The 7919-nt window shown below is 40.8% G+C and overlaps 1 pseudogene; it reads right to left on the bottom strand.

Moving 5' to 3' along the window:
- Positions 1-6527: 6527 nt before the first annotated feature.
- The window catches only part of LOC115273465, a 5526-nt pseudogene continuing 4134 nt past the window's right edge, over positions 6528-7919 (bottom strand).

Below are 7919 nucleotides of genomic sequence, written 5' to 3' on the forward strand. Positions count from 1 at the left end.
ATTTTTAAAGCTTATTTATATTATTATTGTGAGAGAGACAGGTGAGAGAGGGGCAGGGAGAGGGGGAGAGAGAATCCCAAGCAGGTTTCCTGCCCAGCATGGAGCCCAACATGGGGCTCATGACCCTGGGATCATGACCTGAGCTGAAGTCAAGAGTCAGAGACTTAACGACTGAGCCACCCAGGTGCCCCTCAACCTAACCATTTAGATGTCATTTATTGTCTTTTGTTTCTATAGTTTCTTTTTTTTTTTTTTAATGTTTATTTATTTTTGAGAGACAGAGAGACAGAGCGTGAGGAGGGGAGGGGCAGAGGGAAAGGGAGACACAGAATCAGAAGCAGGCTCCAGGCCCTGAGCTGTTAGCACAGATCCCAATGCAGGGCTTGAACTTATGAACCACAAGTTCATGACCTGAGCCGAAGTCAGCTGCTTAACTGACTGAGCCCCCCAGTTCCCCCTTTATAGTTTCTATAAAAAAATCATTAGGCTTATTTTTGCTCTTTTGAAAGTAATCTGTCCCTTTTCTCTGGTTGTTTTGAAGCTTTGCAATTTGCTTTCAATTTTCTACAATTTGTCCATGTTTCATTAAAAAAACCATATTTTTCACACTTATTTTGAAGTTCTTGCCTTTTGACTCCAATACCTGGATTGTTTCTGGGTCAGCCTCTATTGCCTTATATCCTCACAATTTGTAACATCTCCTATTTCTTTTCACGTCTGGAAATTTTTTATTGTTTGCTGGATATTGTTTTTTTTTTTAATTTTATTTTTTTATTATTCCTTAATAATCTTCTTTATTTTTTTTCCATAATATTTTATTGTCAAATTGTTTTCCATACAACACCCAGTGCTCTTCCCCTCAAGTGCTGGATATTGTTAATGATACTTGTAGATGCTCTTGATTCTTCTTCTAATGGTTAAGTTTTGTGATGGCAGGCGGTTATAGGACTAACACCTCGATCCCACGAAGGCTAGGTTTTAAATTTCATGAGGGCGGGTCTATTTCAATTTTGCACTTACTTCTACGGTGTAACTCTTCTTCGTGTATGATACATATCACAGCGTGGCATTTCTAGGGTATTAGTTGAAAACAGGTTTCTCCCAAGGTCACTCCATGTGGATAAGTTCAAAAAGGAACCTCCAATTCTTTGAACGTGTGTGCTCTGAAATTTCTGGGCAACCCCTCACCTTTTAGTAGCTATTTTCTGCTAAGTCTCCTAGTGACTTCTGCATAGGTACAGACTAGGTGTTATTCAAAGACCTGAGGGCAAGTTTTAGGCAGATTTTTTTGGACTTTCCTGGGGCTCTTTCCTCTCCATTAAAAGAGCATTAAGGTCAGCACCTGTGTTCTTTCAACACATACCTGGCACTTTTTGAGCATTTCCTTACCTTAATGGCACCACAAGACAGTCCATGATCATCCTGCATTTTCTCTGCCCCAGCCCTAGAATTAACTACTTTTCCAGGGAGTCCTGGTCACAACCCTCCCCTGACTCTATTTTTGAGAACAGTATTTAAAAACCAAGATCTACCATGTTGATTGATTTGTGAATATTGAACCAGCCCTCCAGCCCAGGAATAACTCCTACCTGAGGATGGTGAGTACTTCATTTACTTCACTGTTGAATCTGATCTGCTAGTTATCTTGAGGATTTTTGCATTTAGGTTCATCAGGGATATTGGCCTGTAGTTCTCCATTTGAGTGGGGCCTTTGTCTGGTTTTGGAATCGAGGGAATGTTGGCTTCATAGAGTGAGTTTGGAAGCTTTCCTTCCATTTCTATTTTTGGTTTTTTTGGAACAGTTTGGGAGTAAAAATATTAACTCTTTTTTAAATGTCTGACAGAATTCCCGTGGGAAGCCATCTGGCCCAGGACTTTTGTTTGTTGGGAGATTTTTGGTTACTGATTCAATTTCTTTGCTAGTTATGGGTCTCTTCAAATTTTCTGTATTTTCCTGTTTCAGTTTTGGTAGTTTGTGAGTTTCTAGGAATTTGTCCATGTCTTCCAGATTGCACATATGTATATGTTGGCATCTCCTTTTTCATAATATTCTCTTATAATTGTTTATACTTCTATGGTATTGGTTGTGATCTCTCCTCTTTCATTCGTGATTTTATCTATTTTGTTCCTTTCTCTTTCATTTTTGGTAACTTTGGCCAAGGGCTTATCAATTTTGTTTATCCATTCAAAGAACCAGCTCTTAGTTTCACTGTTTTGTTCTAAAGGCAGCCTATGGAGTGGGGGAAGATATGTGCAAACCGTGTATCTGATAAAGGATTAGTATCCAGAACCTATAAAGAACTTCTCAAACGCAACACCCAAAAAAACCAAACAACCCAGGTAAGAAATGGGCAAAAGACATGAAGAGACACTTTTCCAAAGAAGACATCCAGATGGCTAACGGACACATGAAAAGATGCTCAACATCACTCATTATCAGGAAAAAGCAAATCAAAACCTTGATGATATACCACCTCTCAGCTGTCAGAATGGCTAAAATTAACAACATGAGAAACAAGAGGTGTTGGCAAGGGTATGGAGAAAGAGGAGCCCTCTTGCATGGCTGGTGGGAATGCAAACTGGTGCAGCCATTCTGGAGAACAGTATGGAGGTTCCTCAAAAAGCTAAAAATAGAACTACCCTACGGCCCAGCAATTGCATTACTAGGTATTTATCCAAGGATAAAAAAAAATACAGATTTGAACGGGGTATATGTACCCCAATGTTTATAGTAGCATTATTAACAATGGCCAAACCGTGGAGGGAGCCCAAATGTCCATTGACTGAAGAATGGATAAAGAAAGTAGTGTGCATGTGGGGGCGGGGAGGGTGGTGGTGGAGGAATATTACTCAGCAATCAAAAGGAATGAAATCTTACCATTTGTAATGATGTGGATAGAGCTAGACTGTATATATGTTAAGCAAAATAAGTCAATCAGAGACAAATATATGATTTCACTCATGTGGAATTTAAGAATCAAAATAGATGAACATATGGGAAGAGAGGGGAAAAAAGAGAAGAAAGGACAACAAACCATAAGACTCTTAGTGACAGAGAACAAACTGAGGGTTGATGGAGGGAGGTGGGCAGGAGATGGGCTGGATGGGTGATGGGTGTTGAGGAGGGCTCTTGTGATGAGCACTGGGTGTTATATGTAAGTGAATCACTGATTTCTACTTCTGAAACCAATATTCCACTGCCTATTAACGAATTCAATTTAAATTAAAGGAAATAAAAACCAAGATCTAGGTGCCAGGCATACTCATTGCGACTGAAGTGTCACATCACTGCTTCTAGGTCTTCTCTGCTGACAGAGCTTGGAAGTGTGTGTAGGTCCACCATCTTGTGGACACACATCTGTGCTTATCTAGTTACGTATCTATCTGTGCACGTATCTATCCTCATCTTTAGAAAAAGTTCTTACTTACACCTCCAGTTCCAATTCATGACCACAAGGTCCTATCTAGCCTTTCTCTTTCCTTGCTTGGACCATCTCTGACAGTGACAGTGAGAAACTGGCTTTAATGATCTACAATATATGCAAAAGTGGTTTCAGCATTGCTGGCCATACCCTTGAGAGAAGCAAATTTATTAACTCTAGTGCAGGATTTGGGGTGTTATTTTTGCCTTTAGCCCTATAGTATCAGGTCAAAATACATTTCTCCTAAGTTAGATTTCTTTTCCACGCCCTTCAGTTTCATTCTGTTATTCATTTGTAATACAGTCAGCCTCATTCAGTATAGTCTGCATTGCATTTGGCGTTCCCTCTGCTACCCAGTGATTGTATTTTGCTTTAACCTATAATAATATTCACACTTTGTGGTGTAATATCCCATAGGTTTTGAAAAATGCAGAGATATTAGTATCCATCAACAAAGTCATGCTACTGGGTACTTCCAAAACTCATGCTGTGCCTTTGTAGGAATCCTATCTTCCACCTCTTACCCCCAGCAACTCCTGATTTGTCCTTCTCTACAGTCATGTCTTTTCCAGAATGTCATACAATGGAATCATACAACATGTGGCTTTTTGTCCCTTTCACTTAGCAAATTGAATTTGACTTATATTGAGATATGATTTACATGCAGCAAATTGAGTTTGATTAAAACTGAGGTGTAACTTACGTGCAGTTCACTGTACAAATTTCAAGTGTACAGGTCAGTGCATTTTGACAAATGTGTGTATCTGTGTAACTTATACTCCTGACACAGAACATTTTTCCCACCCTGTGAAGTTCGGTTTTGTCCTTTCCCAGTCAATCCCAGCTATGGCCTCCCCTCCCCAGCCTCAAACTTAGATGCAGCCACTGTTCTTCCCAATAACCTCACAGATTATATTCTGCCTGATCTAGCAGTCTATATAAATAGAATCATGCAGTATTTACTCTCCTGTGACTGGCTTGTTTTGCTTGGTAGAATTCTGAATTAATTTTAATTCACAATAAAAAATGAAATACATAAATAGCATTTCCTATATACCAAGCAGTCTCTCAAGTATGCTTTACATATTTTAAGTAATTAAATCCTCAGTACAGGTTTACAAAGTAAGCCCTCGTGTTGTTCTCATCTTACAAACGAAAAAACTTGGGCACAAAATGTTTGTTACTTGCCTGAGGTAACCAGGCAATTAAGTGGTAAGGTCTAGACTTGAACCCAGTCTCTCTCCAGAGTCCGTACTTAGTCTCTATGCAATAGAACAGAACACTGCCTTTGGACCAGGCATGGCTTGTGGCACGGGATCTACAGTGGTGAATCAAATGCACAGTCCTTGCTTTCGTGGTGTTTAAAACTTAGTGAGGGTTGGGATGGGGAATAAATATTAGTCTAAGTATACAGAGTCAGTCAGATGGCAATGAGTCCTACGGAGATGAATCACTCCTAATACGGACAGAACTGTGGGAACTGACAGAACTTGCTCACATATTTGAAGTGGAAATGAAAGCCTTTCAGTTTAGGGGACATTTTGGCAGAAACATAAGTGAACTGAAAGAGTGAGCTATACAGCTATGTTGGGAATGTGAGTCTAGGGAGAACAGAGACCCTAATACTGAACTCTGCTGGGGTGATGGGGCTACAGCCAGGCAAGTGTGACTACAGTACAGGAAGTAAACAGGAGGGGGGAAGGGGAGGTCAGCTCTATAGTGGATCCTGATTGTTTGACGCTTTGTAGGAAATGGTAATGACCATTCATAATACTCTTAGTACCTTGGCATATCACTACACCAGAACAACTGCAGGCAGGATGTAGGGAAACCAAAAGGTGATAGTGCATACTCAGTGACTGGAAGAAGAACAAGGAAGGAGAGGAAAGAGGAAGGAGTGATTACTGAAATTCTGGGCCATAGCGGGAAGGCTGCACTACGGGGGCTGAGAAGAGGCCCAGGATAAGATCGAGATCCCACCTCTCTTGCGAGAAAATGCCAACGCACAAACTTATTCTCTGCTATCCCATGATCTGCTACCTGGGCTCTCCACTGACCAACCCAAACAGAAGCCCAAAGGCAAATGAGCCCGCTGATATAGTCCACTGACCTCCTCAAGGCACAGAGAAGGGGAAGAGTAGAGTGCCAATGGTCCATTCTGGATTTCTTATATACAGTGTTCCTCTACAGTGTGATTTCTTATGTATGTCTTAAAGGGTGTGTGTCTTCTGAAGAGTTTTCCATTTTGATGATACTCATAGGGTTTTCCCTTAGTGTGAATTGTCATGTGATTCACTGGAGAGATCATGAAAGGCTTCCCTTTAGCCAACGCTACCTCCTGTTTCTCCCCAGTAGGTAATTTTCTTTTCTGTGAGAGTTTTACCACATAGGCTGCACTTGATAGAGTTTCTCTCCATGGTTAGTTAACATGTGGGCTATTGACTATTATTCGGTGTTGATTAGATTACAAGTAGGGTCTGCTGAAGGCGTTTCTTCACTGAGTCATGGCCAGTCTCCAAGATGGTTCCCAGTAGTCTCTGTCTCCTTTTACCCATACCTTGTGTCGGTCCCTCCCACATCGAGTCAGGATTGGGTCAGGTGATGAACACAATACAGATGAAGAGAGAATACAGCCTTCTGAGACTAGGTCATAAAAGACATTCTGGCTTCTGCATTGGCTCTTTTGAGTCACTTTATTTGGGGAGAACCTACTGCCACATTGTACATGTTGTACAGATTCTCATACTGTGGCGAGGCCTACATGGTGAGAATTTCAGGTCCCATATCAACAACTGGCATTAGTTCGTCAGGCATGTGAATAATCAACCTTCAAAGTGGTCCCTTCATTCCTAAAGACTTCAGATGACAGTAGTTCTAGTTGACACACTGATTGCAACCTCATGAGGAAACTAGAATTAGAATCACACAGCTAATCCATTTCTGAACTCCTGGCATACAAAATTGTGCGATAATAAATGTTTGTTGCTTTAAAGGACTACGTTTTGGGATTAATTTGTTATGCAAAGTGAATTTCTGCGTCCAGTAGGAATTCCCAAGATGCCTGAGAAATCAATGGATTCTTTCCCATAGTCACTGCATTCCTATCTATGTATTATGAGTCTTCTTGTGCACAGAAAGATGAGTTACTCTGAAAGATCTTCCGCAATGATTACACTCGTAGGGTTTCTCTCCAGCGTGAGTCCTCGCATTTTCTTAACAGATGAGAGATTATTAAATGCTTTCCCACAGTCACCATATTCATAGGATTTCCCTCCATTATGTATTCTCTTGTGCACAGTAAGAGAAAAGCTGCTGCTGAAGGATTTCCCACACTGATCACATTCACAGGGTTTTTCTCCAGTATGAGTTCTCACATTTTGTGACAGATATGAGCTCTTCCTAAAGGCTTTCCCACAATCATGGGACTCATAAGGCTTCTCCCCCATATGAATTCTGTATGCCTGGTAAGGGAGGACCTTGTGCTGAAGGGCTTCACACACTGATTGCATTCAGAATGATTCTCCCCTGTATGAACTCCCTGTGTCTTTTGAGGGTACACCTAGGGCTGAAAACGTGAAAACGCTGATTACATTCATAGGGTTTTTCTCCAGTGTGAATTCTCACGTGCAGTCTAAGAGATGAGGGATCATTGAAGGCTTTCCCACAGTCAGTGCATTCGTAGGGCTTCTCCCCATTGTGTATCCTCTTTATGAATAGTCAGGTAGGATCTACTGCTGAACGACTTGGCACAGTGATTACAGTCATAGGGTTTTTCTCCAGTGTGAATTCTCTTGTGCTGAGTGAGGTTAGATTTTGTGCTGAAGACTTTAAAGCACTGATTACATTCATTGACTTTCACTCCAAGATGATTTCTTTACGGTTGACTTGAGAGATGAATGATAATTGTAACTTGTATTATTTTTTTTAAAGTTTTATTTGTGTGTGTGTGGGGGGGGAGAGGGAGATAGGTCATGACCTGAGCCAAACCTAGAGTTAAATGCTTAACTGACTGAGCTACTCAGGCACCCCAGCAATCTTACCATTTTTATACCTTTGTGCTGTTCTTTTCTAAAAACATGCTGCTTAGAAGTTAACCCTTTGGCTTTAAGTAGAGTCTCCAAATCTGAAACAAATTGAAAAGAAATTTCAGTCTGTGGAGAAAATAAAAGATAAAATGCACATATTAGTGAAGGCAGACCCAAAGGGAGTAGGATTTTTCAGGAGGTTTGCAATGAAAGGGACACAGGTATGAAAATTTTGTCTTTTTTTAAAAAAGACTCTAGGAAGGGGGAGATTGATGCTGACAGAGGAAGGAAATGTCAGGGACGTAAAGTGGGAAGGAGCTGGACAAGGATCTCACATGAAACCTACAAGTAATAAGGAAAACAGACATGCCTTTTTTTCTTTCTCTGAGGCCAAAGTGTGAGGTGATGAGCAGAGAATTAAAGAGAAAGCAAAGAAGGTACACAAGGAGGCTGATCCCGAGGGCTTTGGATC

This window comes from Suricata suricatta, chromosome 12 (assembly GCF_006229205.1).
Source record: "Suricata suricatta isolate VVHF042 chromosome 12, meerkat_22Aug2017_6uvM2_HiC, whole genome shotgun sequence".
In the NCBI taxonomy this organism is placed as follows: Eukaryota; Metazoa; Chordata; class Mammalia; order Carnivora; family Herpestidae; genus Suricata; species Suricata suricatta.